Below are 12,057 nucleotides of genomic sequence, written 5' to 3' on the forward strand. Positions count from 1 at the left end.
GCCCCACCTGGATTCCACAGACCACGTTCACTAAACTCCATCCACATGGCGAACATCTTTTCGACCCTAACGGACACATTGTCCTTAGCCCAGCCACTGCACACGACACCATGCTCCACCTCCATGCCCACAACGGCATCCACCTGGGAACGAAGAAGCTGCTACAAGTCTTTAACGACATGTACTGGACCCCAAACCCATACACCATCGCAAAGAAGATCATACAATCATGCCGAGCATGCGCCCTTGGAAAGGACATCACACGAACACCAGGACCTACAGGAAAGTTAACAGCACAAAAACCGTGGCAACTACTCTCCTTAGACGTCATCGGTCCTCTCACACCAAAAGCAGGCTACAAGTACATAATTACCTTCGTGGATGTATATTCTAAGTTATCATCGCCTGCCCCGCCAAGGATCACACCGCACTATCAGTCGCCGATGCCCTCACCCGACATGTATTCCCTTATTTTGGGATCCCACAGGCCCTTCATTCGGATAATGCTCCAGAATTTACGGGAAAAATCTGGGAAGAACTAGCTAGCATATTCGGATACAACATCTCTCACTCATCCCCCTACTGGCCCCAGGGCAACAGCATCTGCAAGAGAAGCCATCGCTCCCTTATGAACCAGGTCCGCACATGCATTATGCAAACGGGAAACGAAGACTGGCCTGCACACATCAAGATCATACAATGGGGTTTAAATACGTGCCCAAGAGAAGATGGAATAACTCCACACGAGAGAGTTTTCGGAGAATCGCCCCTACTCCTACCACTCCACCACCACCTACAACCGCCCACCCCACCCTCCACCACCGACCCTCTCCACCACCTCAAACGCCGCCTCCACCATCTGCATTCACAACAAGACTTAGCACCTGATGCAACCCACTCCAACCCATACACACCTGGCCAGTCTGTTGTTGTCGCAAACCTGCCTACCCCACCCAAGACCTCCCCCCGATTCAACAGACCTTACAAAATTGTGCGAGTACCCAACCCATACCAAGTCACTGCGGATCAACAAGGACAACACCGCACATACAGAAGTCGCCACGTGCGCCCCTTCCACCCACCCGACACCGCCCACCCCCGCACTAAGCCTACCTGCACCCCGGCCCGCACACCTGGCCATCCCGACCTTTCTCAGAATCACCCCCCAGACTCCTACTCCTACTCCTTCTCACCCCCTTCCTCAAACTCTCCAGCAACCAGCCCACCCCCCGACACACCACCACCACAGCCTGAAACCACCACTACCTCACAACCTGAAATTCACCCACCTAACACCCATCCACCCACCACCTCCCAACTCACTTCACCCATGCCTCCCACATCACCACAACCGCCCCCCCCCCCCGAAAACCACACCACTCGCCACCCCACCACCCCCACACCCACCACCACCCTTCCTCATGACCACTCCCATTATACGCGCCACACCGCACCCCCAACCATTCCCCCCCCTCACCACCGCACACCCTCACCACCACCACGCACACAACCAGCCTCACCACCCACACCCACCATAACCACTACCACCACCAGATCAGGACGGCTCTCACACCCACCCGCAAGATACACACCGACACCTCCACCCATCACACACCCACCCCAAAACCCACCCTCCCCACATACCCCCCCAAACACCTCCCCCATAACCCTACCCCTCCACCAAACACGTTGGAACTTTCCCAACTCCCAATTCCCCAAAGGACGACGCTCCTCCCACCAAATTAGCCCCAATAAAACCACCAACCTCCCGTCACTCTCCAGCATTCAAATTTCATCTCCCCACCAGGCACCATTCCCCGAGATGAAGGTGACAAAAGTCCGCTGGCACCCATACAACCGCCCACCAACCAGAGTCAAGGGCACCGACCACCTGCTACGCCTCCTACGCCTGACCAACCATCCGTCCTCCCTCCACTTCACGCTCAACCCCCATCAGGAGCCCAACCAGTTCACCACTCACTGGGTCAGTCTCACCCAACACCTGACCCCGGCCTACCAGACAGCCACCTCCACCACCTACCACCTCCAGTCACGGGGCCGTGACTTCAACAACGCGGAGGGTGGTAAAATGCCCGCCGTGCCCGCCGCAGGACCTCCCACCTCACCACCCCCCACACCACCACCCAGCCGCCACCCCACCACCACCCCAGGAGGACACACTGGTGAGGTTAGTGACCCCGGGCAAGAGGGTCATCAGGGCATCATGGCCCTGAGCCCCTATTCCCCGCAAGTGCCCCAACCCCAGGTGATCAGGGGAACTGAACTACTGTGCGGGCGGAGCAGTGATCGTCAGAATAGGGGTGGGACTGAGGCTAAATCAGTCCCAGGTAACACCGTATTGATGGTCTTGTTACACCCTCTAGGGCAGGAGGCCCAAGGCTACGGCCTAAATAAAAGTAAAAGAAGATTGACAGACCTAGACTACGGCCTAACAGAGTGTGAAAAGGGGAAGGCGACCCCAGGCTCCAGCCCAGGGAGAGAGAGTTGCCCTTGTGCATCCCTCTCCTGCTGTTCTTCGGCTACGGCCAGAATACGGTCCAGGGTAAAGAGCCCCTGCTACCGTACGTGTAGCACTACCCTATTACGGAAGCGGCGCCCCGGGGTCGGTACCCAGCTGCAACGGACGGGCGAACCAGTTTGCCCGTTAGTCGTCTTCCGTACGGGCAGACACTCGGCTCCGGCCGGGGCATGTACCAGGGTAGAGAATTCCCTGCAGGTAGGATCAGTCCGTACTGGAGAGAGTGTGGCCTCTGTGCCCCTCCCTCCGGCTTGTCTCCTACTACGGGAGGAACACCACGCCGTCGGTACCTTGCCACGGCGAAAGGGCAACACCGATCACCCTATAGGTGTACCCCGTACGCCGGGCAAGTTCACGGCCACAGCCAAGGTGTGCAATAGGGGAAGGAGATCCCCGGCTCAGGCCTCCAGACACACTCGAGAGACCACGGGCAGCGTGAGTCCTCCTCTAGCCTCTTTCCCTTCGGGGAGCCCTTCGTCGCCATCCGGGAATATAGTCCCGGATGAGACATTAGAGTGGTGGCAAGGCCCGATATCGGACCTACCGCCCACACCTGGGAGTTCCTTGTTCCTGCCGGAGCCCCGTAGGAGATGCTGCCGCAGTCCAGTCCTGACGGCGCCTCTCCCTCTTGGTACCCGCAGTCCCAGGACGCCCAGGCCTGACTCCACAACCCACGATGAAGGTGATCCAGGCTCCCTCACTCCCCGGAGTCGGAGGAAACAGGCCCAACTACTCCGGTTGTTGGGCCCCAGTCCTGAGGGCCATCTATCAGGTCGAGGCCCCCAGACCACAGGGCCTCCCTGCACCCCACCGGCACGGCCCTAATACGAGGGCCGCCTCTCAGGTCGAGGCCCCCAGACGGGAGAGCCTCCCTGTATCCTAAGTGCAACAGTGATATTACTAAACCCAGGAAACAAGGGGAAACAGTGGCAGTGACAGTGACCAGGAGAACAATGACAGTGCCTACACAGTAGAATATATTAAACAGTGGCCCACTAGAATCTAGTGCTATCAGGGCAGAAAGTGTATTTTTGTAAATTGGTTTAGTCCCTCCCCACATCAAGGAACCAGGGAGTGTTCTGTGAGTCTAGAGGTAGGAGCGCGGGCGAGTTGAAAGATAAGTGTACGTGTCTCCGTGACCAGGTGACAGTGTCGAGTGTCGCTATCCGCACCCTACCTCTATTATAGTAATATCCTCGAACCAGACTCTCAATCTCGGTATTCTTGCAGTGAACAACCCCATTTATATATTACCCCCCAGTGACATAAGAATCCCATTCAAGAACATAAAGTGAACAACCCCATTTATATATTACCTCCAAGTGACATGAGAACTCTATTAAAGAATACCCGCGATCTCCCTGTGTAACAGTGATAATGCATATGATCATTCTGTGAAGCCAAGTGTTAATATGTATCTCTGTGTCTCTGTATCCTAAATATCATTCTATGTGTACTGTTATGAGTAGGACCTAGGTAATAGATGTGATACAGTATACTGCCTGGTTTTTATGTCCTGTTCCTTTGTTAGTGCTTTATATCCTGTCTAGAAAGAGGACCCCGCTTCAGTAGCTAGTGTTTTTACGACGAGAAGTCGCCTTAAAAACACAGCATTACAGTGGGACTGATCCAGAGGCAGTCCCAGGCAACACCGCGGTACAGCCACTGTACTTGCCAGGGAAGGAGCGGCCACTGTACGCCTTTCAGTTGTTTGCCCCCTGTGACACCGCCATCATGGCCACTGTGCGTGAGGGGGAAGAAGCGGCCACTGTACACCCTTCAGTCACAGCCACCTCTGGGGACGGCCTCGGGGCGTTAGTTATTGAACGCGCCCCGACTGGCAGAGACGGGAGTAACACTGCGCTCACGGCCACTGTACGCCCTTCAGTTACTTCCCGAAGGGCAGGCAGGCCCACGGCTACGGCCATAGTACGTACCAGGGTAGACAGATCCACGGCTACAGCCTCTGTACATACCGGAGAGGGTGTGGCCTCTGTGCACCCCTCTCCTGCCTTTCCCTCCTACGGGAGCGACACCGCGTTCACGGCCATTGTATGTGACGGGGGAGGAGCGGCCACTGTACGCCCTTCAGTTGCTTCCCAAAGGGCGGGCAGGCCCACGGCTATGGCCACTGTACGTATCAGGGTAGACAGACCCATGGCTACGGCCTCTGTACGTACCGGAGAGGGCGCGGCCTCTGTGCACCCCTCTCCTGCCTTTTCCTCCTTCGGGAGCAGCACCACCAGCACGGCCACTGTACGTGCGGGGGAAGGAGCGGCCACTGTACACCCTTCAGCTGCGGGCCCTAGGAGTCATGAAACCGTGCTCACGGCCGCTGTACGTGACGGGGAAGGAGCGGCCACTGTATGCCCTTCATTTGTGGTTCCGAAGGTCCTCCTGATGCAGGAAGTCCCTTGCGCGGCCAATCCCTTTCCTCTTGGCTGCGTGGGACGCCCTTTGTCCCCTTACAGGAGTGTTTCCCCGGAGGTGCTGCTGGAGAGGTGGCGTGGCCCGATCCAGGCCCTACCACCTACCCCTGGGAGTTCCCTGCCCCTGCCGGACACCCGACGGAGAAGGCGCCGCAGCTTCCCCCTGTCAGCGCTTCCCCCTACAGGCGGCTGCAGCCTCAGGACCCCCAGGCCTGACCAGCAGCCCCCAGGCCCGGGCAACCCAGGCTCTCTCTCTCCCCGGAGCCAGAGGCGACAGGCCCGCCTCCTACAGCTGTTCGGCCCTAGTCCCGAGGGCCACCACTCAGGTCGAGGCCCCCAGACTGGAGGGCCTCCCTGCACCCCACCGACGAGGCTCCAGTATGAGGGCCTCCTCCCAGGTCGAGGCCCTCAGACAGGAGGGCCTCCCTGCACTCCACCAATGAGCGCCTCTCCTGAGAATGCACCTCGGACGGCCCTCCTCCCACACCTGGCCGCCACCTGCACCTACCTGTGATTTAGTCTCTGTGTTTCACCAATGTACCAATTAGTATTGTATTGTGTTTCATGTATTGTGCAGTGCATTGTATCTTTGTAAGTTAATATATGTGTAAGACTGGTTAGCTTGTGTTTGAGCCCTATTCCTTTGCTGCATGCTCTTTCCCGGTCCTGAACAAAAGAACCCAAGTCTGTGCGCATGTTCTGTGTTCAAGAAGTTGAACCCTGAACACACTGCATAACACTGGTGGCTAGTGGTGGTTCTAGATCTGGCAGAGAGCAACAAGTAACAAAGGGAAAGTAACAAAAATGGCTTCTAAACCTCACGTTCAATTACTTAAGTTTGACCCCAAACAATGCGACATAGACACATACATGTGCATAACCTATACTGGACATACGTTTTGAGCACGACAGAGAAAAAATCGGTCACCTTTCCACACCTGAGAAAAATAGTCTCCAGTGTCGCTGCCAAAATCGTCCCTGAGCTAAAATGGACACAGTTCAAGCAAATCATGACACAGGCGGTGATGCCCTCAGTAGGGAAGGTTGTCGCCTTCTCTCAACTAGACGCCCTCACCTACGATGGTAGTCTGGACGACATCATCATCCAGGTCAGGCGACTCGTCACTGCCACCTACCTGGAAGCTGACGCTGCCACCCAGGATCAACACACCTTCAACACCCTACTGAGGATCCTCCCTAGTGTCGTCAAAGAGTACTTTATAATCTGTGATCCAACGGGGGACCTTGATAAGGATATCCATCTGGTCAAGCGTCTCCTCGCCGCCTGCACCATCCCCCAACACATCAGGGCGGTTAGCCGAGTCCCGACTCGTAAACAACCACGACCCAAACCTCGGATGCCCCCCAGTAACACTGCTCCTTCAGCTTCACCTACCATGCCAAGGGCACTCCCCACCAAAAGGCACCCCAACCCCAGTGAAAACACCAACCTTATATCCAGCAACCTGTGGGAATTCTCTGCGTGTTGCCATCGTTGCCCCATACATGACATATGGGAGCAGTTGAAGGCCGCCTAACACAGGACAGCCAACCAAGGGCGCTGCAAGGTCTCATGCATAGAGGATGGCAACTTCGAGGACGAGGCCCCCACAACCGACTACTCCAAGCCCGGGGAATCAGAGCCCGGAGAGGAGGACACCGCACAGCAACTGGATTTTTAGGACCTCCCCACGGTGGTGGGGGCCATCTATCACAAATACTGCCCCCCAAGTCTACAACAAGCTAAGGCTGAACGGGGTGCAAGCGAGGTTACTGGTTGATATGGGAGCAGCCAGGTCCTGCCTGTACCACCATTTCTACTCCCGCCACTCCTCAGCTTTTGGCCCACTCCTCCCCACTTCTGCCCATCTTGTAGATTTGGGGGATGGCCCCCTGCCCACATGTGGGGAGACCCAGGCCCTACGTACCGAGACCCACCAAAATGTGTCCACTCAACACCAATTTATTGTCTTCGACTCAACATGCCGTGCATACGAGTATGATTGCTACCTGGGGCTGGATCTCCTGCAAAAACTCCATGCTAACATCGATTGCCACAAGCGGCACCTCCACTTCAGGAAACCCCCAGATTCCCCCCCTCAGCCACACTGTACGTGCCCCCCTCTCCCTGCCCCCCTACCCACCCCATCATGTCATCCACCCTACCTCCTGCAGCCCCTAGCCACCCCCCCTACCCCACCTACCACCTTCCCTGCCACCGTCGCCATTACCCGTACCATTTCCCCCCACCACAAGGTCTGACGCCACCTGCATCAGCCCACCAGAAACTCCAACTTTTCTCTCCAAGCTTACTTATGGGAGCTATTGCCTCATGCCTGTTGTCCCCCACCTTCCTCCCCCTCCCCACATCGGAGCAGTGTGCATCGCCAACATTTTCACCACCCCCCTCACCCTCCCCAAGCGATTAGTGGTTGGTGAGATGGAGGAAGCCAGGCCCTGAGCCTCTCCCCCCTCCCTTCCACCCTCCACCCTACGCCCCATATCTGAACACCTCTCATCACAACAGACAGACAGCCTTCGACGCCTCCTCCTGGACTTCCAAGACATCTTCTCATCAGGACCAACAGACAACGGCCACACCACATACCTGTCCCACGAGATTCACACCACAGGACCGCCTATATGCCAACCATCGAGGAGGAAAGACCCTAACCAACGAGCTGAGGAAGACCGGCAGGTCCAGGACATGCTAAATACCAGCGTTATATCTCCATCCACCAGCCCTTGGTCCTAACCCGTCGTCCTAGGGAAGAAATAAGAGGGCACCTGTGCCAGCCGTACCCTTAACCAGGCTGAAAAAAAATTATGCCACCACAAAGCGGGAATGCCTGGGCATCATCTGGGCTCTGGAATACTTCTGGGCTTACCTGTTCGGCACCTACGTCACCATAATCACTGACTATCAGTCCCTCCAATGGTTACGGCAATCAGAAACCCACAACGCCCAAATCATCAGATGGAGAGAAGCTCTGGAGGAGTTCAACTTCAATATAGTGTATCAGCCAGGGAAATTACATACAAATCCCGACACCCCATCCAGACTACCCATCAACTTCATCCATGCCATCCCCAGCCTTCTACAGTGATGGCAAGAGAAAGACCGGCCCGACTGGATTCTGCCCAACATATTCTCCAAACTTCAGCGGCACGGCGACCACCTATGCACACACTCAAGACACATAGCCTCTCCAGACACCGCCCTAGACACCCTGACCAACTTACACTCAGATAATGGTATACACCTCGGAACCAAGAAACTCATGCAGATTTTCAAAAACATCTACTGAACACCAAACCCCTCTCACCTAGCCAAGCAGGTTGTTCAAGCCTGCCGGGCATGTGCACTCAGGAAAGACACCACCAGGACACTGGACCCATCCGGAAGCATCCTCGCCAGTAAGCCATGGCATCTCCTCTCAGTGGACATTGTCGGGCCTCTTCCACTGAAATCAGGCTATAAATACTAAAATGCGTGAGCTGCAGCATAGTGCCCCCAGAAACTCCCCGACACCCCCACCAGGACCCCACAGAGGAGCTGCAGCTGAACCGCGAGATTCAGTGCGACAATGGCACAAGTCAGTCCGGGCCGTGCGCCCCGATGACATGCAGCAGCCTCACTGTCACCTTAGCAGGAATTCAACACTATCTTCGGGGAGAGGTACCGCCGGATCAGATCGGGGTAGAGCTGCCTATCCAGCTCCTCAGGAGTTGGCCTGTAGCCACTCCCGCCTTCAACAGGAGTGTGCCTGTGGCCTCTCCGAAGGTGTCTTCCTCTTTGGGACGGCCGGTAGCCGCCCGCCCCTCATAAAGGAATCAGTGTCTCACTGACCTGAGGGTAATCAGGAGACAGCCAGTAGCCGCTCCTGCCTTCATCAGAAGGTGTTCTTCCAGGGACGGCCTGCAGCTGCCCTACACCCCCTCCTGCAGGAGTTGGCCTGTAGCCACTCCTCCCCCTGGCAGAAGAAGATGGCCTGTAGTCACTCCCACCTTTGTCAGATGGCCGGTAGCCGCTCCGAAGGTGTTGCCCCAGAGTCGGCCTGTAGCCGCTCCTCCCCCTGGCAGAAGGAGATGGCCTGTAGTCTCTCCCGCCTTCGTCAGACGGCCGATAGCTTCTCCAAAGGTGCTGCTCCCGAGTCGGCCTGCAGCCGCTCCTCCTCCCTCCTGCAGGAGACGGCCTTGAGCCGCTCCCACCTTCGTCAGACGGCCGGTAGCAGCTCCGAAGGTGTCCAGAGGCGCGCTGATTCCCCCGCTTAGTCCACGGCCAGTAGCCTGGCCCTGGAGAAGACCCACCTAACGGACCCTGATTCAGGTCGGTGCCACAGCCCCTCCCTGATGGCGCCCTTTGACTCTGGGAGCCACAGTCCTAGGGTACTCCAGGCCCTCCCCAGGATGCCCGGGCGAGATCTCCCTACGTCCTGACTGCGGAAAACCTCCACCTCCGGCCGAGACCTGAGCCAGAGATTACTGGACCTGTTTGGCCCCAGTCCTGAGGGCCACACCCCTGTACCCAGCCCGGAGAATATGGGCCCCTTCGCCACCTGTAGCCCCGGACGAGAGAAGACGCCCCTGCGAGTCGTTCCGTGCACTCTTGGCACGCCCTCCCCTGGCGGTGCCCCAGTTCCAGCAGAATTGTCGCCGGCGTGTCTCCCCGCCGCCCACACCGTATAAGTGACTTATGTTAAGTGTGATGTTGCTCCAAGTTAGTGTAACAGAGATATAGTGACATAGTGCACCTCGAATAACAGGTCAAGTGTTCACGAGAAGATAGAGGGGGACTAAGTGATACCACGGGACGGACTAATAATAATGAGTGCAGAGGCTAAGTACTGGTGAATCAGACTCACGGAGTGACGCCCTTGTATGAAATCAGTAAGACGCCCAACCCGAGGGATTTTCACTAGTAAAATATCCAAACGTCCCTTGCTACCAGGAAATAGTGAAGAGAAAGTGTTAATAATACCCTCCCGCTCATGTTACCATAAACACAACGAGACTCTCAGTGCCTTACCCCCTCCCTTAGTAAATCTTCTCTCGGCATTCGACGCGTATGTGAAAACCTGAATTAATAATATAATAAATTATCAAAAAACCCTTGCTACCAGAAAATACTAAGTCAGAATCTGTAACATCAATTCCCACTCGATACTACCATAACTATAATCAGACCCTCAGTGCATAGCCTCTCTCCCCCCCCCCCGTGTGAGACTCACCCCCTGCTCCCCCACGTGCCCCGCGACCCTGTGTTCTAAGTAAATCTGTACAGTAAATCTAGAGTGTTAGTATCAGTGTCTGTTAAGCTAGTATCCTGTGAGATACTGATTATTTAGTTAAGGTTTTATTATCCACCAAATATTGTGTTGTACTATCTGCTGTTTTGTCCTGTGTCTGACTGAAGTAATATACGTGTAAAGGTTATTGCCTGGAGTTTCTGTGTCCTACCTCTCTCTTATTTGCACTAAGCCCCGGTCTCGAAAGAGGACCCCGCTACACGTTAGGTGTTCTAGGACCGAGGAGTCGGGCCTTTTTCACCTAGCATTACAAATACATTATCACATTCGTCGACATCTATTCTAAGTTCCTGATTGCCTGTCCAGCCAAAGAGCACCACGCCGTCGCTGTGGCAGACGGCCTAGGCCGCCATGTATGCCCGTATTTCAGCATTCCCCAGGCTCTCCATTCCGACAATGCCCTGGAGTTCACTAGCAGAATATGGACAGAGCTTGCCTAAATATTCGGGTACAACATCTCCCATTCCTCCTCGTACTGGCCTCAAGGAAATGGCATTTGTGAGAGAAGCCACCCCTACTCAACCAAGTGCAAACCAGAATTCAGGAAACACAAAACGAAGACTGGCCAGCCCATGTAAAGATCGTGCAATGGGGGATGAACTGCCCATGCGAGGACGGCATCACCCCACATGGGCGAGTGTTCAGTAAGGTGCCATTCCTCCTGCCACTCCGGCTCCACTTGCAACCACCCGCCACCTCCCCTGTCTCTGACCCCCTATACCATCTCAAATGAAGACTACACCAAATCCAAAACACCCAGGACCTCTGAAATGATAACAGCAGAAGTCGACACAACACCCCAAGGAGGGGACAACAGAGGGGTAGATGCAGCGTACAGGGTGTCTGTACCATATGGGCACAAGTCCCAGGTAGCCGCGCGCCCCTACTCCTGGGAACTGACCTGACCCATGCACCTCAGCCCGGCCACACTACCTTCTCACCAGCTCAGCCTGCGTCAGGATCGGGGTGGAGCTGAATCCTATACTCCTTAGCCCCATGGAGATGGCCTCAAGCCGCTCCACTTTAGAGACAGCCTCAAGCCGCTCCACTTTAGAGACAGCCTCAAGCCGCTCCACTTTAGAGACAGCCTCAAGCCGCTCCACTACCGAGACGGCCTTAAGCCGCTCCACTACCGAGACGGCCTTAAGCCGCTCCACTACCGAGATGGCCTCAAGCCGCTTCACTACCGAGACAGCCTCAAGCTTCTCCACACTCTAGACGGCCTCAAGCCACTCCACATACGAGACGGCCTTCAGCCGCTCCACCTACGAGACGGCCTTAAGCTGCTCGTCCATTAACGAGACGGCCTCAAGGCGCTCGACTATTGAGACAGCCTCAAGCCGCTCCACAAGGACTACCTGCACAGTCAGTAGCAGTCCTGAGGACAAGACACCAGCGACAGCCACCAGCCGCGCCCACAGACGAGAGATGGCCTCTAGCTGCTCTACACCCGCACGTCGTCCTCCTGCATCCACCTGCTGTAGTACCAGCCTCCAGCCAGGGAGTCCACCACTGACAGCCTGGTGGCAGGGCCCTGTAGTGTCACCGGGGCTATTCTCTCCGCAGCCGGCCCCTGAGGAGGACCTGCCCCTGATGGGCCCCTCCCCGGAACGATGCAGCAGCCCCCTCCTGACGGCGGAGCACCCCGGAGTGGACCACAGCCTCAGGGTCCCTGACGGCGCCCCCAGCTCCCTGGGGCAAGAACCACCCCACTCCCGGCCGAGGCGACGTGGATCCTCCACCCAACGGCTCAGAAGGCATCTGGAGGAGTTGTTTGGCC

The sequence above is a fragment of the Coenobita brevimanus genome, chromosome 39, assembly GCF_032717465.1.
Source record: "Coenobita brevimanus isolate Jiangsu-jjx chromosome 39, ASM3271746v2, whole genome shotgun sequence".
Classification (NCBI taxonomy): Eukaryota; Metazoa; Arthropoda; class Malacostraca; order Decapoda; family Coenobitidae; genus Coenobita; species Coenobita brevimanus.